We start from the raw sequence: 23,604 nt of genomic DNA on the forward strand, positions 1-23,604 counted from the left end.
ACATAAGGTGGAGCACTAACCCAGAATTCAGCTATACCTATGCAATGTTGTGCCCACACTGTCACCAAGCCTTGCCAAGACCGTCCAAGACCCGGAATTTCTTTGAGACAGCCTATTTGCAGGGTTCCTGAGATTCGACACGAAAAGTGTGGGCATGGCATTAAGTATTTTTTGCATCACATTATAATATTCGGTAGCCATTTTTGGTCAAAGAAACATCTGGTAAACTGAAATTTACATTTTACATGTGATTCCATGTTAGGTAACAATAAGATGCCAAAACTTCCTAAGGGGGTGAAGACTTTTATCAGTACCGTATTTATTTCCCATATTCTGGTCCCTTCGACCCCAGTGCTGTCCCATTGTCTTTCTGCAAGCCCCCTCACCATCTAATTGCAGATGACTGTGTTAAACAAAAGAGGTCTGCTCATCTTTTTATACAGCTGAGGCATTTTTCCAGCATTTGGGGTCATCTCTCGTTTAACCTGCAGCACTCAGAAGAAATCCATAAATTCATTATTCAATTTTTTTTTGCTGTGATAAATCAATGACATGACTTTTATCTGACAGGAAAGGCATGCATCAGGCAGCAGTCCAAGCCCTGCCATGCTGGTTTCTAATGAAATAAACCCAGCGTGATTAATTGGACATGTGTTAGTAGCTCTTGACCAGCTATGACGAGTGCTGCATTTATTCACTTTATGTTTGTAGCTCTAAAAGAGAGATGACTCACAGATAAGTTGTGCTTTCTCCAGGGATACCAAGATCAGCTTACTTCATAACTTCTTGTAACTATTAGGGGACACCATTGAGCCCCAAACTAGAGACACAATCACATCTAAAACAGTCACAGGTTAAAATAACAGGTCAGGTTAGGAAGCCTGAACTGGTACAGTGCATTGCCACACTCGCCACACAATGAAACAGCTCGGGATCCCAGTTGGCAAACCCCCAGGCAGACATGAGGTCCAGTCCCACATTCTGAAAATAACCATCTATCTGCATCTATCATCCCCTTGGCTTGATCCAGCCACTCAGGTTCTCAACAATGAAGATCCTGTGAGATGGATCACCCTCAGGGAATTGCGCCACATGGCCGTAATGTCGTAACTGACTCTGTCTCACAATGCTGCTATCATGTGCCTCATTCAGGACTCCATGAGCAACACAAACCAGCGGGACCCAAGAATTCTCCGAAGAGACACAGTACTGAAGGAGTCCAGTCTTCATTTCAGGTCAACCATGTAGCAAAACAGGAAGCCCCAGGACTCTAAAGACTTGGACCTTCACTCTTTTGCAGAGATATCGGGAACGCCATACACCCCTTTCCAGTGACCTCAAGATCCCCCCATGCTCTCCCAATCTGTCTTCTACCTTCACAGAAAGAGTCACCAGAGACATGAATGCCACTTCCAATGTAGTAAACCTCTCAATGTGGTCGACACTCTCTCTACAGGCAGACACACTGCTGATGTCTGTGCCCAAGAGCTCATTAGAGGCCTTGATCTTGGTTTTTATCAGGACACTTGCAAGCCCAGACACTCAGACTCCTCACTCAGTCTCACAGCCTCCATTGAGTCTGTGAAGATCACAGCATCGTCAGTAAAGTCAACATCCATGAATGTTTGTTCACCAACAGATACCCCACAGCCACTGCACCTCATGACCTTGTCCCACACCCAGTCTATGCAAGCATTGAACAGAGTAGGAGCAAGAACATGTCTGGTTCAAATATAGTCCATTTTTATTAATAGACATTATCTTTATCCACAGATTAAGACAACCAAAGTATAAATACTATATATTTCAATACAATTTATTTCTGTATAGCCCAAAATCACACAAGAAGTGTCGCAATGGGCTTTAACAGGCCCTGCCTCTTGACAGCCCCCCAGCCTTGACTCTATAAGAAGACAAGGAAAAACTCCCAAAAAAACCCTTCTAGGGATAAGAATGGAAGAAACCTCGGGAAAGGCAGTTCAAAGAGAGACCCCTTACCAGGTAGGTTGGGCGTGTAGTGGGTGTCAAAAAGAAGGGGGGTCAATACAATACAATACACAGAACAGAACAAATCCTCAATAAAGTATAAAAATAAAAATTGTAAATGTACAGAGCAAAATTTAAAGTAGATGATATCATATAATATGATTTGGATTTGTTCAGAGTCCTGGAGACCTCGGCCATCAAGCTGCCTCCCCCATTTGGCCATTCCACAGCTGATCCAATGAAAAGACCCGTCTACCCCACGATTCCTGCGATCCTCCATCAGGGATGACTTTACCTTAGGCTGGCAAAACAACGTGGCAGGTAGGCCATGGCACCAAGTGCCACATTTGAGTACCAAGAAGAGAAAGAGAATAGGTGAGGGTTAGTATCTAATTATAACAATCATGTTACTAATGTTTTAGTGCTACTGACTAACAACAGAGATGCAGTCTGTACAGTTAATCAGCAGCTCTAGTCAGGGTGTACTAAACTGAAGTCGAGAGTCTTCAGCCGGGATTTGAAAGCTGAGACCGAAGGGGCATCTCTTATAGTAGCAGGCTGACCAGTCCACAGTTTAGAGGGCCCTGTAACTAAAAGCTCGACCTCCCACTGTTATTTTATTAATCCTTGGAATCCTAAGCAGACCGGCATCTTGAGACCTTAATGTGCGCTCTGGTTTGTAAGTCATGATAAGTTCAGACAAGTAAGCCGAACCTTGGCCATTTAATGCTTTATATGTAAAAAGGAGAATTTTGAAATCTGCCCTAAAATTAACTGGGAGCTAGTGTAAAGATTTAAGAACTGGAGTTACAGTATGTGTTCATATTTTCTTGTTCTTGTAATAATTCTTGCAGCAGCATTTTGGATTAACTGGAGGCTATATAAAGAACAGTTTGAACAGCCAGTGAACACCGCATTGCAGTAGTCAATCCTACTAGAAATAAATGCATGAACTAATTTCTCAGAATCCTGTTTATTTAGAAAGCGCCTTAATTTCCCAACATTTTTAAGATGGAATAAACATGATTTGGACAACTTTGTAATATGCGCTTTAAATGACATGCTAGAATTAAAGATAACTACGAGATTGCGGGCTGATTCAGTAAAATTAATTGGGATTCCAACTGAGTTAAACGATGACAGAATATTGTTGCGATCAGCGTCATTCTCTCCAACAATTAGCATCTCTGTTTTATCTGTGTTTAAAGACAAGTAGTTCTCATCCATCCACTCCTTTAATTTGCTAATACAACTAATTAAAGACAACATCGGAGGAACTTCATTTTGATCTAAAAGAAATGTATAACTGGGTGTCATCTGCATACGAGTGAAAATTAACTATGTTTCCTAATGAAAGATCCTAGTGGAAGCATGTAAAGTGAAAACAGTAAAGTCCTGTCAGCACATTTCTATACATATTGGAATTGATTTGATAAATAAGAACTAAACCAAGCGAGCACGGGGCCTGTAAGCCCAACATCATTTTCTAGCCTGTGCAGTAAAATAGAATGGTCAATGGTGTCAAATGCTGCACTTAAGTCTAACAACATAATTACAGTGGAGTTTCCTTCATCAGAATGTCATTTACAACCCGCGTTAGTGCCGTTTCTGTACTATGACCAGTGCGAAAACCAGACTGGAATTTCTCAAATAAATTGTAATGCATAAGGTGTGACTGAAGCTGACTGGCGACTACTTTTTCTAGTATTTTAGAGAGAAAGGTAAATTTGAAATAGGCCTATAATTATTTAGTATGTGTGGGTCTAGGTCTGACTTTTTAAGTAAATGTTTAATGACTGACCCCTTTAGTGCATCAGGCACTGTGCCATGCAATAATGAACTATTGATAATGTTTAGAATAGGTGCTGCAAGAACATCCATTGCACTTTTACTAGTTTTGTTGGCACTGGATCTAGGGAACAAGTAGTGGGCTTCATTTTAGAAATTAAAGTTAAGACTTCCTGCTCAGTTACAGGATTAAAATTACTAAAGTGCTGAATGCAGTGTGAGGCAGGGTCTGCTAAGCTAGTATTTGGTTTGTACTGTGATGCTGAGATCTGGGATCTTATATTTTTAATTTTCTCATTGAAGAAGTTCATAAAGTCTGTACTGCTAATATCTGTTGGTATTTTGCACTGTTGATCTGAATTCCCATTTGTTAATTTAGCCACTGTTCTAAAAGTACCCTAGGATTTATATTATTGCTATATATTAATGTAGAATAGTATTCTGAGCGAGCTTTAAAGAGAGCTTTTTTATATTTTTAACACTCTCTGTCCATGCAATTTGAAAGACATGTAGCTTTGTTGTTCTCCATCTGGCTCCAGTTTTCGACACTCTAATTTAAGAGCTCGAGTGTTTTCATTAAACCAGGGAGAGTTTCTATGTGCTTTGATCACTTTTGTTTTAGGGGAGCCACTGTGTCCAGAGCATCTTTCAAGGTCACATTATAATGTGATGTTAGCTGATCTAAATTGTTTTCCACGTTTACATTTGATGTTAACTGATCTAAATGGTTTTCCACAATTACACTCGACTTACTCAAGGTATCTATAAATTTTGAAGCAGAATTACAATCTAGATGTCACACTGTCTTTGTTTTAATCTGTGAGTGCGCTGGCATGGGCAGAACTAAATCAAATCTAATTAAGAAGTGATCGGAAATAACTACATTTAATGGAGTAATATTTAAATTTTGAATTTCAACTTTGTAAGTTATAATTAAATCTAATGTGTGGTTATGATTATGAGTTGGACCTTTGACAATCTGACAAAATCCTACTGAATTTAACAAATAAGTAAAACATTTGCTAAAAGTGTCAGTTTCCACATCAATGTGTACATTAAAATCCCCATCAGAACTACATGATCATAATTTATAGCCAAATCAGACAGAAGGTTGCTAAATTCAGTCATGAACAATGAATATGGCCCTGGTGGTCTGTAGACTAGCACTATAATTGTGTTGGAATATGTTTTAATATTTAAAATGAATGCCTCAAAGGATGTAAAGTTGCCTAAATTTTTAGGAGTGATTTGCATTTTGTTACAATGAATTATTCCAAGGCCTCCTCCTCGACCAGAATCTCTAGACTTATGAAGGAACGTATCCATCTGGTGACGCCTCAGCTAGGGAACAGTGTCACATTTACTAAGCCAGGTTTCAGTAAGAAGACACAGATCAGATTTTGTACTTAATATATATCATTTACCAAAACAGCTTTAGTGCCAAGAGAGCGAATGTTCAATAAACAGCATTTAAAACTGCATGGTTCTTTCTGAACTGCTGATATATTTTTTGTTTTAATTTGAATTAAATTTCTATTACAGATGCCCCTGGTGGAGGTCTGGTTTTATCCCTTGGTCTAATTATACACCTTACTTTTTGGTTATCAATTAATTTAAGGTTTGTATCAAGACTAAATTTACTGGATGCCCCACAACAGGGATTATGGGTAACAGCTTCAGGAAAATAACAGGTGGGATAAACAACAGCCTGTGATTTAAGATCACATGACTGCGGCCTGGATGGTGCTCTAATCAGTCAACCAGGCAGTTTTGCTGCCATATTTTGGGATAATACATAAGATCCCTCCAGTTAGGATGAAGACCATCTCTTCTGAAAAATCCAGGCCTTTCCCAAAAATCATCCCAATTGTTCACAAATGCTATGCTTTTATTTGCACACCAGGTTTCTAGCCAGCAGTGAAAGGAATGCAATCTGCTATAAATCACATCCCTCTATATAATCTTGGTAAGGGACCAGATACAATTAAATTCGACATTTTTTTTAGCTTTGGTGCATAGAGAGATGAAGTTCCTCTTTAATACCTCAGATTGCTGTAAATAAATATCATTAGTGCCGACATGCAGCAATAAGGTAGATACTTCATCGTCGGTGACCCGGTCCAATGCGCCTTATGCCAGAAATCTTGGCCCCTGCAGGCATTTAACATTAACTGCTGGTTTAACATAGTTTGGAATTCTAACATTACATACTATGGAATCGCCAATTATGAGCACTTTCTTATTCTCAGTTTCCACAGGCACTGCAGAGTGCTGAGAATCTGTTCTGGGTCCAAATTAGTGACCTGGGTTCCGAGGGACTAAATTTTGGATTCTTAGACCCCGTCTTACTGTTACCCACTCACTCTGTGGCTGAATTGGAGCTGCTGACTTCATCCATGCACTGACTACAGTGAGACCTGGAGAGACTGAAACCGAATCAGACGTAGCCGAATTGTCTAAACAAACTGAGTCGATCCAATTTTCGGTTTACCTAATTGCTATCAGGTTCCTAACGCGGTCCTCCAATTTGCGTATTTTCCAGACCAAGTCTAAATTAACTAAACACTTTTGGCAGGTGAAGCTGTCTACACTGTCGGGCAGAAAACCTGAGTTGTACATGCTGCAGGACACACAACATATAAACGTGCCCTCAACAGGCAGAGAGCAGATAGAACTTTTAGCGTTGATATCATCTTCTCCGTTTTTGTAGTAACTTCGGTGATTCGGCGCTTTCCGCGTTCAGCTGAAGAGACCGTTGGCTTTAAGTTTCCACCACCCGCTGAGCGATCGACTTTGTTTTCTCACTGCCGGTTATTTCTCCTGGTCAGCTGCTGGCTTTACTTCAGTTGAACTTACTCAGGTGTTTGCGAAGGGCTATGTGCACTGTGCTTCCGCTCACTCCTACTCCGAAGAGGTGTGGCCTGAAAGAGAGGAAAGAAAAAAGCCCATTAAACAATTCCTTTTCTTCCCACTCCTCCTGTGAAGCCTCGTCCACCACCTCTCAACTCTGACTGTTTGATCAAGATGACGCAACCACTTTTATCTTTGACCTGGAAGTATTACTGTATGTGAGTTATGGTCCTTTGGAAGCACCTCTGGGTCAGATGGGAGTCTCATGAAGTATGGACAATTTCCCCTTGCAGTACGCCCCTGGTGGCACCCATGCAAACCAACAGGGCTACATTCTGGAACTCCAGTTCCCATGATGCCCTGTGGGTATGCAAAGGAAAAATGAATCCCAGGGATGCTGCCCTCTAGTATATCGGGGGAGATATTACCCACATGCTATTATTTCTCCTGATTCTCCATATACTGGTCTGGATTCTTTTACCATGGGCTCCCATCCAGACAAGCAATCACCCTCCTCGACACCCATCCATCTCCTGTGGCACTCACATTGTATTATTGTATGATTATTAGAGTCACTTATTTTGTTTAAATTTTGTGTTTTTCGAAGTTACTTGTCTGTGGACTATTACCTACTTAACACACTGGAGCTCAGAGGGGTTAAATAAACCCTTCAGTTAATGGACTTGAGCTCATCAAGATCTGAGAAGATACGTGTAACCACAGCAGAACCATGCTTTTCCAGGTTCCTTCATTATGCATCTTCTTTTTCCTTAGCCAAATAGCTGCAGCCACGGTACTGACACTGCATTAACACTTCACAAAATGGTGGATCCTGCAATATGCATGGTGGGTAGATAAAATAATGTAACCAGTTAGAAAATGTATGCGTGGCATACAAATCAGGTGCATTGGACGTCTCAGAAGATACTGTAGCCCTCAATGGACTGAGTTCAGTAGGTCAGTTCTAGAAACTTCTCAGTCCAGATCAGGGACGTGGGGTCCACGGGCTATCTCACTGGAATTGGGAAAGAAGTCTGAAAATAGGCCTGGACTGGACTCTGGCCCATCACAAAGACCACTCACACTTACGTACACATAAACACATGCCCACCCATAGTCACACACAGTGACAACTGGAAATTGACATGACCTGGATAAAAAAAATAAATAAATAAACAACAGAAAAAAGCCTAAAACACTTTGTAATCCCTTCCTTCTTTTCTTGAGCATGTCTGGCCATAGTAATATTTCATGAAATGCAACTTTCAAGGTTATTTACGAGGTATGATCAAAAAATACAGTGAATTAAAAAAAAAAGAAGTCTTTAGTGCAGTAAAAGTTTTACAATTGCTAGTCACCCTCAAAATACTCTCCTCTACTTCGAATGCACTTATCCCAATGCTCCTGCCACCTTGCGAAGCAGTTCTGGAAGTTTTCTTTCGAGAGTGTCTTTGGTTGGGCTGTCGTGGCTACCTGGACATCCTCAATGGATTGCAATCATTTGCCTTTCATGGTCATTTTCAATTTAGGGAACAACCAGAAGTCACATGGTGCCAGATCCTGCGAATAAGGTGGATGCGGACACAGCGTAATCTTTTTATTCGATAGAAATTGACGTACTAGAAGGGATGTGTGATAAGGAGCGTTGTCATGGTGAAGAATGAAACCTTATACTTTATTAATCCCAAGTGGAAATTCACATACTCCAGCAGCAGCATACTGATAAAAAAACAATATTAAATTAAAGAGTGATAAAAATGCAGGTAAAACAGACAATAACTTTGTATAATGTTAACGTTTACCCCCCCAGGTGGAATTGAAGAGTCGCATAGTGTGGGGTCTCCTCAGTCTGTCAGTGGAGCAGGACGGTGACAGCAGTCTGTCGCTGAAGCTGCTCCTCTGTCTGGAGATGATCCTGTTCAGTGGATGCAGTGAATTCTCCATGATTGACCGGAGCCTGCTCAGCGCCCGTCGCTCTGCCACCGATGTCAGACTGTCCAGCTCCATGTCTACAATAGAGCCTGCCTTCCTCACCAGTTTGTCCTGGCGTGAGGCGTCCCTCTTCTTTATGCTGCCTCCCCAGCACACCACCGTGTAGAAGAGGACGCTCGCCACAACCGTCTGATAGAACATCTGCAGCATCTTATTGCAGATGTTGAAGGACGCCAGTCTTCTAAGGAGGTATAGTCAGCTCTGTCCTTTGTTGCACAGAGCATCAGTATTGGCAGTCTAGTCCAATTTATCATCCAGCTACACTCCCAGGTATTTATAGGTCTGAACCCTCTGCACACAGTCACCTCTGATGATCACGTCGTCCATGAGGGGCCTGGGTCTCCTAAAATCCACCACCAGCTCCTTGGTTTTGCTGGTGTTCAGTTGTAGGTGGTTTGAGTCGCACCATTTAACAAAGTCCTTGATTAGGTTCCTATACTCCTCCTCCTGCCCACTCCTGATGCAGCCCACGATAGCAGTGTCGTCAGTGAACTTTTGCACGTGGCAGGACTCCGAGTTGTATTGGAAGTCCGATGTATGTTGGCTGAACAGGACCGGAGAAGGTACAGTCCCCTGCGGTGCTCCTGTGTAGCTGACCACCATGTCAGACCTGCAGTTCCCGAGATGCACATACTGAGGTCTGTCTGTAAGATAGGAATTTGCCAGGCTAATACAGTAGAGCACTTTAAAACACTGCTGAAAACACATTACTTTAACATGGCCTTTTCATAACTTCAATTTAACTTAATTTAACTTAATCCTGATACTCTGTATGTTCAATTCATCATAATAACTATTCATGGTGGCTCTAAAATCCATACTGACCCCAACTCTCTCTTCTGTTTCCTTTTCTGGCCTGCGCCACCTCCACCTACTCAAAGCTTCATGATGCTCCAACAATGATGGATGGATTAAAAGGCAGAAGTCTACGTGACCATCATCATCATCAAGTCCTTCCGTGAGAACTCTAAATCCAAAGTGGACTGTTTCATTTATGTTAGGTAGAATGCCCAGTGGGGACTGGGTGGTCTCATGGTCTGGAATCCTTACAGATTTTATTTTTTTGGAGGTTTTTTTTTGTTTTTTCTGTCCCCCCTGGCTATTGGACCTTACTCTTATTTTATTTTAATTAATGTTGACTTATTTTGTTTTCTTATTGTGTCTTTTATTTTTCTGTTCTTTATTATGTAAAGCACTTTGAGCTACTGTTTCTATGAAAATGTGCTATATAAATAAATGTTGTTGTTGTTAATAAAGGACACCTCCATCAAAAGGGATCAAATTAGGGCTAAGGTTCTGCCTATTTCCATACCTGAAAAAATGAGTCTCTTACTAAGAGTAGGAAGTTCTCGTTTTTGCTGGGCTCCTCGTCTTATGTTTGGAGGAACTCTCTCCAAGATATCGATGTTTGTTGGTATTAGGGAACCCTAAAACATCAAGCTCCATCGAAAACCGAATCTAAAGCTTTTGCTTCTCCCCTATAGACGATAGGTTATGGTGGTGGAGGGCACAAAGCAAAATAGACGGCAACTGTGGAAGATGAATGTTCTCTTCGTTCCCTTGTACTAATTCATGTCTGAGAAGTAAGCTTTACAAAACCATGTAATAGCATGCTTTGTTTTAGCAAACAGAAAAATGTTTGTGCAAAGGACTCAAGGTCTGAGCATTCCACACATGAGTCTGCCTTATCACGTTGTCCCTTAGCTTACATCTGAATGCCATAACAAAAGGGGCCAAGAAATCAAGTTGCATAAGGGGCGTTGAAGGGGGCTCAAGGATTGTGTATAATAAAGTGTTGACTGTTACATTTTATAATGATATTAAATCACGCATTCTAGGGGCATAAAACTGGACCCCACCCAACAGACGGGGTTCAGAAGAGCCCTGACGCTGTCATGTATGTTCGATTGTCTGCTTTTCTGAAACGCTTCTCACCGTAACTCTGAAAAATAAAGCTGCTTTATAACCGCACCTGCTGTCGGGTCTGAGTTTTCGTCCACACAACAGCGACACAGAATGTCGAGGCGGTAGGTGAGACCTTTAAAGTCATTACGGTGGAGAATATGCAATGCTTGTGCTGCCTAAAGAAATGGATGAAGACATTGACCTGTCAGTATTTAAATTTGATGACTTGCTTCACCGCATTGAGCCAATCCTCAAACATTGAAGCACGCAGATTGATCCTGCCGTCACATGCTGATAGTAAACAACAATGCTGACGTCACATACCAAAACTTCAACACACACACCACCCATAATTTTTCTGCTACTGCTACTTGCGCACGCGTCACATTAATTTCTGACAATGTACTCAGAGGACGCATCAAAAGAATGCCAGGAATGCATGGCAGCCATGATGGGCGTTCTGAGGGTGAAGTATACAGTAAACCGACCCTTAATTTCTTTCTTTAATTAATATGTTGATTTTGTCCACATTCCATACTTGCTTCAGTCCCCAGAGCGGGTTGCGCTGCAAATGAGGGATTTTGGGCGCATGATGCTTGAAGCAAGAGCCCTTTGGGAAAGGAGAGACGTGGGGCGACTGATCAGGAAGACGGTGGAAATCGTGTGACATGTTCTTGCGCATCACTCAGAGGTGCAGTTTTGGTATTCAGTCCTTACAACGGACAGTAGAAAACGATGAAAACTGTGGGACTGAAAGTGATACTGCTTGTACAATAGTATAAATCTGTCTTATAACATTGTGGCTTATCCATCATATGATAAAATTGTACTTTTCTAAATCTAAATTTTTGTTTTTCGTTTAAAATTGCTGAGGAGGCTAGGGTTAGAGTGCCCAAATGCTAGGGAGAGCAGAGCTCAAAGGGTTAATATGGCCTGGTCTGTGTTGGTCTGGATGCGAGGGTGAATATGTGTCTGCAATGGATTGGCACCTATACCCAGGTGTGCCTAAGTCTCTGCCCTCTTTCTCAAATCTTCTTCAGGCTTGACTCACTTCCCTTCTTTACCAAACAGGCTACTGCCACACAAGTATCTAGCGCTGCCCACCCTGCTCCACCTTTACTAGACCTGCACATTCAAACTGGGTAGAGCTGTATGCCAGTTGCTACAATACTTTCAGCCAAAATCAGCAAGGGATTCTGGAATGATATATCACACCATAATGTTATTTTCAGGATCTCACCAAAATTTAGATTTTCAGGATTCCGGGGGCAGGAGGTGCAAAGAGATATTTAAGGTGTGAACATCAGGAGGCGTACAGCTTCCCAAACCTCAGACACAAAGACACAGAGCCCAAGTTCTGAATACGAAACCCGTTTACTAAGCGTGGGAAACGCTTTTCCACACCGCTCCAGCACAGTACCAACAAGCACCAATACACAGCCCCTTATTTTTTAGTCTCTCTTTCTCTCTTTTCCTTCCACCTCCACTCCTCCTGGCAAGCTTTGCCCTACACCTCCCGACTCTGGCTCCCTGAATGAAGTGAGGCGGCCTCTTTTATAAAGTGCTCCAGGTGTTCCACAATCTCCTTCTCAGTGTGGCGGCATCCCGGCAAAGGAGGGCTCAGCCATTCTTCATGTACCCCCCTGGCGAGGGCCACAAGACCCTGCAGGGTTCATGTTCAAAACTCGTGGCACTGTAGCAAGCCAGGAGGGCTGCCCTCTGTTGTCCTGGAGGAGGTATTGCCCCATGCAAGCTCTTTCCCCCGGTACTTCCATTATCGGTAAGAATTTTGGCTCTCTGTTACAAGAGGTTCCCCATTTTTCCATATCTTGTATACACATTGGAAAGTTTTATACTGTACACCTCAATAAGAATTCATTATTCGGGTTGTGAAGGACAGCCGGGTCCCATGCCCGGCAGGGATGCCCCTGCTGCTTATGTCCTGGGGGAGCCGCCATGGACAGTCCAGTACCTCCCCCGGGACGCTTGGTGGCAGCCTCCCTGGCTGACGGTGTTTTCTCATCCACCTGCAGGGCTCCATGGGAGATGGAGTCCTCCACAGCTTGGTTGGGGCCCGGCGTGGCCGCTAGGGTGAGCTGCCTGCTTCCCACAGCCCAGCTGGACGAGCCTGCAGCCCCACCCGGAAGTGCAATTAGGACCAGGTGGTTAATCACCTGGAACACTTCCGGGTGGGCTATGAAAGGGCCCAGCCACCACCACTCGACGAGCCAGAGTTGGGAGGAAGGAGACGAAGCTTGTCTGGGAGGAGTGGTGGAGCGAGGTGGAGAATTGTGCTTTGTTTTGTGCTTTGGGACTGTGTTTGGGCTGTGTCACACAGCTGAAGAAAAAATAAAGCCTGTGTGTTTTTGTACACGTGCCTCTGCGTAGTCTGTGCCGGGTCGGGCGCTATATAGCGCCTTTTTCAGGGTCAATAAACATATTTGTTGCTGCTTCAGTAAAATGTTAAACTTGAGGATTCTTGGTTGGGAAAGTAACTGTCTCTGATAGCTAAGTGTCTAAGGGAAGCTGAAATTTGACTTGGCGTCCTCACAAGTGAATGGCCGGAGACTGACCATAGATCAGCTTGCTGGTGGCTGTATAATGTGACATATAAAGTGACAGTCTGTCATTACAAGCCGTTAAGCCCAATGCTTTCCAAGGCAAACCTCTAAAACGCTGGATACCTGACATGTCATGATGAATAAGAAACCGATGACAACTTCAATTGCTGAAACTAACAGTTCAGTCACAATTGTAAATGGAGCCAGAAACACTCACTTCATTTTTTTTTCAGTGAACATATAAAAGCGAACATGTTTTCAATTTTTTCTAATTGTTTTTGTCAGTCACTCATTCTCCAACCTGCTATATCCTAACACAGGGGTCTGCTGGAGCCAATCCCAGCCAATACAGGGCGCAAGACAGGAAACAAACCTCAGGCAGGGCACCAGCCCACCGCAGGGAACATACACACACCCACACTAGGGACAATTTAGGATCGCCAGTGCACCTAGCCTGCATGTCTTTGGACTGTGGGAGGAAACCCACACAGAAACGGGGAGAACATGCAAACTCCACGCAGGGGAGGACCCGGGAAGCGAACCCAGGTCCCCTAACTGCAAGGCAGCGCTACCCACTGTGCCACCATACATTTAAAAGTCAGTCAGTCAGTCATTGTCCAACCCGCTATATCCTAACACAGGGTCACGGGGTCTGCTGGAGCCAATCCCAGACAACACAGAGCACAAGACAGGAACAAACCCCGGGCAGGGCGCCAGCCCACCGCAGGGCACACACTCACACACCAAGCACACACTAGGGACAATTTAGGATCACCAATGCACCTAACCTGCATGTCTTTGGACTGTGGGAGGAAACCCACGTAGACACGGGGAGAACATGCAAACTCCACGCAGGGAGGACCCGCGAAGCGAACCCAGGTCTCCTAACTGTGAGGAAGCAGCGCTACCACTTAGTAGTAATTTCCTCAAACTAAATTAAGAGAAAACAGAAACCTTAGTTATCATAAACAATGGATATAATGAGGGTATTAGAAATAAAGTTGATCCAGTAGACTTAAAAGTCAAGGCAGAATTTAGGGGTAATTATTGACTGACTGAAATTTAACATCACATATTAGTCAGATTACCAGGACAGCATTTCTTCACTTAAGGAATATAGCAGAAGTCAGACCTCTTATAACTCTGCAAGATGCTGTAAAGTTAGATCCCACTTTTGTTTTTAGTCGACTAGATTACTGTAACGCAATCCTCTCAGGACCACCAAAAAAAAAGACATGAATCAGTTACAATTAGTGCAGAATACAGCTGCCAGAATCTTAACTAGGAAAAGAAAATCTTAGCACATCACACCAGTCGTAGTGTCACTACACTGGTTACCTGTGCCATTTAGAATTTACTTTAAAATCCAGCTGATGGTTTATAAAGCCTTAAATAATCTCGCTTCATCATATATTTTGGAACGCCGGTCACCTTACAATCCAAATTGTAACCTTAGATCTTCAAATGAGGGTCTGCTTTGAATTTCAAGAGCTAAATTTAAAAGAAGTGGCGAGGTGGGTGGCCTTCTGCTGTTATGCACCTCAAATCTGGAATAGCTGACCAATAGAAATTCACCCGGCTAATACAGTGGAGCACTTTAAAAAACTGCTTAAAACCCATTATTGTAACATGGTTTATAGCTAGATGTTAGTGTGTCCCTGTTAAATGGTATGCATTGAATTATCATTATTTTCATGACTCCACAATCCATATTAACCCCTATTTTCTCTGCTGTTCTTTTTCTGGTTTTCCGTGGTGGCGTTCTGAGCCACCACCACCTGATCAGGGCACCGTGCTGTCCGTACATTTATAGATTGAAGGCCAGAGGTCCACATGACCATCATCATCAAATTCTTCCATTTGAAGCCTGAAAGTCATAAAGACTGATTGAGATCGTTAATGTTAAGTAGAATGCCCAGTGGGGGCCAGGTGGTCTCATGGCCTTGGAACCCCTGCAGATTTTATTTTTTCCTCCAGCACATCTGGAGTTTTTTTTCTGTCCTTACTTTATTTTTATTCTTGTTTCATGTAAAGTTTTCTTTCTTCATCTTGTAAAGCACTTTGAGCTACACCATTTGTATGAAAACATGCTCTAGAAATAATTGTTCCAATTGTTTGCAGTATAGGATGAGGTGCTGTAAGCCAAAATGGAGCTCACTGGCTACTCACAAGAGACTTTGCTCTTGATCAGACAATCACTTAGTGAAAGAAACTCCACTTTGGTACTTTGTGTCTGTGTTTCAACTTAAAGTCTGATTTTGTCCTATAAACATGTTGAAATATAAAATGACTTAATCAAAACCTGCTACATGTTAGACTATTCTTCTGCTCTGCTCTTCTAGGAAGACCTTTAAAACGTGAAACTTCAGCTGGTCCTAGACAACATTACAACATCCCAGAAAGAAGTTGGAAATCTTCAGAAGTTTGTCACTTCCGGTGACATGACCCAGGGCCACCATAAAGTAGGAGCTCAAGAGAAGATTTGTAATTTTACTCTCTGACCTTTAAAAAGATGGATGGTCCATTCTGCACAAATGAAGAGTACCCTCATAAGGGCATAGACCGGCCAGAAGATCTGTCTCCTTGAAATAGATGAGCAGATCTCAGGGTTAGGATGAAGACTTGAAAGTACTGTTTAAAAAAGGAATGTTCAGGTATGCCAAAACGGACATAGTGTGTGTATATGTGTGAGAGACTAATAGATGATCAATATGATGATGTGGTCATATTTCTATCTATCTATCTATCTATCTATCTATCTATCTATCTATCTATCTATCTATCTATCTATCTATCTATCTATCTATCTATCTACCTATTGTGGCCTTAAGGGTGTGCTCTAGTTCCCCAAACCTGACACAGACAGACACAACGCACAAGTCCAGCACAAACATAGGCTTTAATTATGGGAAACGCTTCCCAGAATCATTTCCCACAGCATAAGTACAACACAGTACCAATGCAACACAATAAAGCACCCTTCTTCCTTCCTTAATCTCTCTCTCTCTCTCTCTCTCTCTCTCTCCTCATTTCTACCTGCACTCTTCCCATCAAGCTTTGTCCTCCATTCTCCCAACTCTGGCTCTTAAAGGAAAAGCAGTAGTCTTCTTTTATACTGCATCTGGGAGTGTATCCAGTGGCCCATTAGTGTGGTTCGTAAGAAATTTTGGGTGAGGTGGAAGACTGATGAAACAGGGATCACTAGTCCTCGCAGCACCCCCTGGCACCCAACAGGACTGAGCCACAAAGCTCCATCTACTATGGAGCCTTTTGGGAATCCGTGGCAATGTAGAAACCCAGGGGGCTGCCATTTAGTAATCCGGGGGAAATAATGCCCTGTGCCTGCTTTTTCTTCATGTCCTTCAAGTTTATAGGCATCCTGGCCGGATATGTGTCCTGGCCATCCATCTATCTATCTATCTATCTATCTATCTATCTATCTATCTATCTATCTATCTATCTATCTATCTATCTATCAAGCAGCACTTCTAAGACTCTGCTTAAATCTTTTGGCAGAGTGTAGACCTATAAATACCTGGGAGTGCAGCTGAATTATAAACTGGACTAGACTGCCAATACTGATGCTCTGTGTAAGAGAGGACAGAGCTGACTATACTTCCTTAGAAGACTGGCGTCCTTCAACATCTGCAATAAGATACTGCAGATTCTATTAGACGGTTGTGGCGAGTGCCCTCTACTATACGGTGGTGTGCTGGGGAGGCAGCATAAACAAGAGGGACACCTCACGCCTGGACAAACTTGTTAGGAAGGCAGGCTCTATTGTAGGCACGGAGCTGGACAGTTTGACATCCGTGGCAGAGCGATGGGCACTGAGCAGGCTCCTGTCAATCATGGAGAATCCACTGCATCCACTGAACAGGATCATCTCCAGACAGAGGAGCAGCTTCAGCGACAGACTGCTGTCACCGTCCTGCTCCACTGACAGACTGAGGCGATCGTTCTTCCCTCACACTATGTGACTCTTCAATTCCACCTGTGGGGGGGTAAACGTTAACATTATACAAAGTTATTGTCTGTTTTACTTGCATTTTTATCACTCTTTAATTTAATATCGTTCTTTATCAGTATGCTGCTGCTGGAGTATGTGAATTTCCCCTTGGGATTAATATCTATCTATCTATCTATCATATAGCGCCTTTCATATCTATCTATCTATCTATCTATCTATCTATCTATCTATCTATCTATCTATCTATCTATCTATCTATCTATCTATCTAACTAAATAATTCTGCCAACTACGCTATCTATCTATCTATCTATCTATCTATCTATCTATGGGACTGCCAGCAAATTTTGGGTGGTATCCTGGCTTTGACTGTCGGACTGACTTGGGAAAGCTAAGAGTAGATGGTGTTACTCCTGCTCCCATTGAGTAGGTGTGAGGCTGAACAAGCAGTGCAACTGTGAGGGAAGTGGACTTAGAAGAAATTAACACAGTTACAGCTCCATAGAATGAGACATGAGAGATTGGACTGGTGGCAACAACATTGAAGGGCAACCAGTAACCCTCATAGGAGTTGTCACTTGGACCCAAGAAACAGAGAGAGCTCTTCTCGTAGAAAACAGTTATACTGTGCAGAGAGCAGTACTATTTATGTTTTTTTGTGCCACAAAGTTTTTGTGTTTTATTAGGTATTTATTAGGTTGGAACACCAACAATTCTAATCCCTTAATCATCCTTTGGTTCACAAAGGAAAACTGGAGTACATGGAGGTAAACCTGCAGTGAGTGACACAGGGTGACTGTGCCTACATGTGTGAGATACAAACCCAAAATGCAGGATCCATGAGGCAACGGCACAAACCATTCAGCACCCACCTAAATCACAGCCACAAGTGGATTAGTATTAATGAAGAAACAAACACAATACGAAAAGGTTTGAATTTGTTTTTAGCACTGCTCCTTAAGTTCTTACAACAAAAAAGTTGTATAACTCTTTCAAACAAACCTCGGCTTAAGGCATAGTTTATGCTTTTTCCGGATCAGTGGCAGTGTTCATTTTTAAATACCCTGGTTCAAGTAGACCCTATTCTAATTAGCTACAGGGTCTTCCTCAAACGATTCAAACACAAGGATAAGTGTCCGCAGCGGCATTTGGCTGATGCATCATGGGAGATAAGTCCTAAACCATACCAGTGCCTACTAGTAGTGAGGAATGCAGTTTCCATAATCTTTGGATTGCACCTGCTGGGATTCTAGAAGAAGCAGACATCACTTGTCAAAGTGCATCAGGTTTGATGATAAAGTAACACATTCATGCAGGTTTATTAAATGGTGCTGCCTGGTTATCATACAAAAAAAAAGTTATCCTTGTTGATGGACTTTTAAAAATACAGCATAATTTATTTCATCTTATTTGAAAATTCTTGGAATAATAGAAAGTCATTACTTTCAAGAAAAGAACAAAAAACCTCAGACATAATGAATGCCGAGGGAGACAGGTTAATCCAAGTATGAGAAAAGGAAATCCGCAAGCGGTCCCACTTATGATACAGATAAAACGTGCTTCCCACTGCTCCCACAGTCATGTGTTCTTGCTGATTTTATTCATTCGCATATCATATCGGAATGTCTAACTTTGCACTCCATTAGGATCTCTTGGTTTTTGGAATGCTAAGCAATTTACACCTAAATAATTGAACCAGAGAGCGACGCTTGTTTCAAAGTGTCCATTTATGACACTGACTTTGTAACCTCTAATGTAGCGCTGTTTCTGTGCCTTGTATGAATTCAAGGACCACCCTGATTGTTTTGAATTAGGTTATGGTGACATAACCTTTAATCTGGACCCCTTCATAGGGCAAGAAGTGCAAGAGTAAGGTGCAAAGTCTAGATGAGAACAAAACTGACGTGAGCAGAGAAGTAAAGGGTTACGGTGTAAGGAATGTCGTCAGGATTAGGCGATCTCCCTCACGAATCAGCACAGAGCTCTCTGCTATTAATATGAATGAAGAAGAGAAGAAGAAGAAGAAGGGAAATAACAAGATGGTGTCACATGTGCGCGAATAGGGGACAGCCAAAGGGCTTGATTGAGCGTGAAAGAACAGAAGATAGCAGGTTAAATCAGAGCGCTAATACCTTTCTTTCCTTCTCATCAACAGGAAGACGGAAGATCAAAAAACTCCTACCTGAAACAACGTTCACATCTCCACTGCCATGGCACTCACTACAGAAAACGTCTCTTCAATCTCCACCGAATTAGCTCACTTTCGGTCTCACCATGAAGACTTCAGTTCCATCTCCCAATAATGCAATCAACATCACCTCCGTTTAGCTAATTTTCTCCCCATGAATTGTACTTCCTGAAAACCCTCTATAAAAGGTTGAAGAAGCCATTATGTAACAGTGAAATGTTTATTTCAATTTACTTTGACTTTGCTTTGAATGACTGGACTCTTCATTCAGTATACAGGAAGGCCCCCAACCCTTGATCTGCCGTCTCTGTGCTCTTATTTTATTACAATGGTCAGGTCTGCAGATAACAACAGCAGCAACCTGTGTGAATAAGGAAGAAACATTCCAGGTGGGTTAAACATGTGCTACGAAACATTGGTGTTAATATCCTGTACCACACTACTTGGTGCAAAGAATTATTCTGCTCAATTTGGAGAATGGGCGGCACGGTGGCGCAGTGGTAGCGCTGCTGCCTCGCAGTTAGGAGACCCGGGTTCGCTTCCCAGGTCCTCCCTGCGTGGAGTTTGCATGTTCTCCCCGTGTCTGCGTGGGTTTCCTCCGGGCACTCCGGTTTCCTCCCACAATCCAAAGACATGCAGGTTAGGTGGATAGGCGATTCTAAATTGGCCCTAGTGTGTGCTTGGTGTGTGGGTGTGTTTGTGTGTGTCCTGCGGTGGGTTGGCACCCTGCCCAGGATTGGTTCCTGCCTTGTGCCCTGTGTTGGCTGGGATTGGCTCCAGCAGACCCCCGTGACCCTATTCGGATTCAGCGGGTTAGAAAATGGATGGATGAATTTGGAGAATTCTCATTCATTATCTATAACGCAGTGGAAAAGCAGTGTTCTGTATTATCATCAATTGGAAAACAGTCTAATTGTTTTTAGGAGGATCTGTTCATAACTGTTTCAGAACTTGATAAGAATTTATTATTATGAAGTGGGATTCAAAATGTATTCAGACTCCTTTACTTTCTGTACACTTGATTATGATGTAGACCTGATTTTCAGTTTTAACTCATTGTATTTGTGTGTGGTATCTCAGTTGAATAGCTGCTGATCGGAAAGCTCTACAGCGGGTTGTGTCGAGAGGATTGTCAGGGTGCAACTTCAGGCCCCAGAGGACATTTATAGCACACTCCGCCTCAGGAAAGCTTCCAGCATCTGTATGGACTCAACTCAGCTATGCCAAAGTCTGTGTGAACTTCTTCCATCCGGCAAACACATCAGAGGCTTTCCTGCATGGACCTCGAGGCTCAGAATCAGTTTCATTCCAAGAGCAATAAACGCACTCAATCAGTCAATTAAGTGCTCCTGGTAAAGCACTTTGCACTATATGTAAAGTAGTGCTTATGTTTTCATATTGCATATTTTTATTATTTTATTGTGCTATTTTTGTCATTTTATGGGAAGATTATTATTTTGTGGTGGAGTTGCACATTCAATCTCATTATACTACAGTATGTCCATCTATTATCCAACCTACTATATCCTAACTACAGGGTCACGGGGGTCTGCCAGAGCCAATCCCAGCCAACACAGGACGCAAGGCAGGAAGCAAACCCTGGGCAGGGTGCCAGCCAACCGCAGGGTGCACATACACACACACACACACTGAGCACACACTAGGGACAATTTAGAATCGCCAATGAACCTAACCTGCATGTTTTTGGACTGTGGACTGAGGAAACTGGAGTACCCAGAGGAAACCCACGCAGACATGGGGAGAACAAGAAAACTCCATGCAGGGAGGACCCGGGAAGCTAAACCAGGTGTCCTCACTGCGAGGCAGCAGCGCAAACACTGTGCCACTGTGCCGCCCTAAAGGAATTCAATTCAATAAAATTTACCATTTGTACCCATCAATCTACACATAATAACCCATCATGACAAAATGAAAATATGTTTTCAGAAAGGATTACAAATTTATTCCAAATCAAAAACTGAATTTCTCACTCCTATAAGTTTTCAGACCCTTAATTCTATACTTTGAAGAAGCTCTTTACGCAGCAATTAAAGCTTCGAGTCTTCCTGGTTCAGTCTCTATAAGCATCACCCACCTGGATTTGTGCAGTTTACCTAAGCTCAATTAAATTAAATGGGAAAAACCTATAGCCTGCCATTATATATACAGTGGGATGCAAAAGTTTGGGCAACCTTGTTAATAGTCATTATTTTCCTGTATAAATCGTTGGTTGTTACGATAAAAAATGTCAGTTAAATATATCATATAGGAGACACACACAGTGATATTTGAGAAGTGAAATGAAGTTTATTGGATTTACAGAAAGTGTGCAATAATCGTTCAAACAAAATCAGGCAGGTGCATAAATTTGGGCACCACAAAAAAGAAATGAAATCAATATTTAGTAGATCCGCCTTTTGCAGAAATTACAGCCTCTAAACGCTTCCTGTAGGTTCCAATGAGAGTCTGGATTGTGGTTGAAGGTATTTTGGACCATTCCTCTTTACAAAACATCTCTAGTTCATTCAGGTTTGATGGCTTCCGAGCATGGACAGCTCTCTTTAACTCACACCACAGATTTTCAATTCTATTCAGGTCTGGGGACTGAGATGGCCATTCAGAACGTTGTACTTGTTCCTCTGCATGAATGCCTTAGTGGATTTTGAGCAGTGTTTCGGGTCGTTGTCTTGTTGAAAGATCCAGCCCCGGCACAGCTTCAACTTTGTCACTGATTCCTGGACATTGGTCTCCAGAATCTGCTGATACTGAGTGGAATCCATGCGTCCCTCAACTTTGACAAGATTCCCAGTCCCTGCACTGGCCACACAGCCCCACAGCATGATGGAACCACCACCATATTTTACTGTAGGTAGCAGGTGTTTTTCTTGGAATGCTGTGTTCTTTTTCCTCCATGCATAACACCCCTTGTTATGCCCAAATAACTCCATTTTAGTTTCATCAGTCCACAGCACCTTATTCCAAAATGAAGCTGGCTTGTCCAAATGAGCTTGAGCAGACCTCAAGCGGCTCTGTTTGTACTTCATCTGCATCACTCTCGCATACAGCATCTCCTTGTGTAAAGTGCGCCGAATGGTTGAACGATGCACAGTGACTCCATCTGCTGCAAGATGATGTTGTAGGTCTTTGGTGCTGGTCTGTGGGTTGACTCTGACTGTTCTCACCATTCGTCGCTTCTGTCTATCCGAAATCTTTCTTGGTCTGCCACTTCGAGCCTTAACTTGAACTGAGCCTGTGGTCTTCCATTTCCTCAATATGTTCCTAACTGTGGAAACAGACAGCTTCAATCTCTGGGACAGCTTTCTGTATCCTTCCCCTAAACCATGATGGTGAACAATCTTTGTCTTCAGGTCATTTGAGAGTTGTTTTGTGACCCCCATGTTGCTACTCTTCAGAGAAAATTAAAGGAGGAGGGAAACTTACAATTGACCCCCTTAAATACTCGGATTCACCTGTGTATGTAGGTCAGGGGTCACTGAGCTTACCAAGCCAATTGGAGTTCCAATAATTAGTTCTAAAAGTTTGGGAATCAATAAAATGACAACGGTGCCTAAATTTATGCACCTGCCTGATTTTGTTTGAACAATTATTGCACACTTTCTGTAAATCCAATAAACTTATTGTTTATTATCTGTGTATTGTATTGTATTGACCCCCTACTTTTGACACCCACTGCACGCCCAACCTACCTGGAAAGGGGTCTCTCTTTGAACTGCCTTTCCCAAGGTTTCTTCCATTTTTCCCTACAAGGTTTTTATTGGGAGTTTTTCCTTGTCTTCTCAGAGAGTCAAGGCTGGGGGGCTGTCAAAAGGCAGGGCCTGTTAAAGCCCATTGCGGCACTTCCTGTGTGATTTTGGGCTATACAAAAATAAACTGTATTGTATTATTGTAAACTTCATTTCACTTCTCAAATATCACTGTGTGTGTCTCCTATATGATATATTTAACTGACATTTTTTATCGTAACAACCAACAATTTATACAGGAAAATAATGACTATTAACAAGGTTGCCCAAACTTTTGCATCCCACTGTATATAGTCACCGGCCACTTTATTAGGTACACCTTGCTTGTACCGGGTTGGACCCCCTTTTGCCTTCAGAACTGCTGTAATTCTTCATGGCATAGATTTAATTAGGTGCTGGAAACATTCAGATTGTTGTCCATACTGACATGATAGCATCACACAGTTGCTGCAGATTTGTCGGCTGCACATCTTTGATGTAAATCTCCTGTCCCACCATCACCCAAAGGTGCTCTACTGGATTGAGATCTGGTGACTGTGGAGGCCATTTGAGTCCAGTGATCTCATAGTCATGTTTGAGATGATCTGAGCTTTGTGACATG

At 42.5% G+C, this 23,604-nt stretch overlaps 1 long non-coding RNA gene across 2 annotated transcripts in view; it reads left to right on the top strand.

Moving 5' to 3' along the window:
- The window catches only part of LOC120515671, a 45,539-nt gene extending 26,018 nt beyond the window's left edge, over positions 1 to 19,521 (top strand). Inside the window, exons 3-4 of one of the 2 annotated variants that reach the window (XR_005630683.1) lie at positions 15,425 to 15,736; positions 19,207 to 19,221. This is a non-coding gene — a long non-coding RNA (uncharacterized LOC120515671). Of the gene's footprint in view, positions 1 to 15,424; positions 15,737 to 19,206 lie in introns of both variants that reach the window. The other variant, XR_005630682.1, reaches the window with a different exon arrangement.
- Positions 19,522 to 23,604: the final 4,083 nt, after the last annotated feature.

Source organism: Polypterus senegalus, chromosome 15 (assembly GCF_016835505.1).
Source record: "Polypterus senegalus isolate Bchr_013 chromosome 15, ASM1683550v1, whole genome shotgun sequence".
Lineage (NCBI taxonomy): Eukaryota > Metazoa > Chordata > Cladistia > Polypteriformes > Polypteridae > Polypterus > Polypterus senegalus.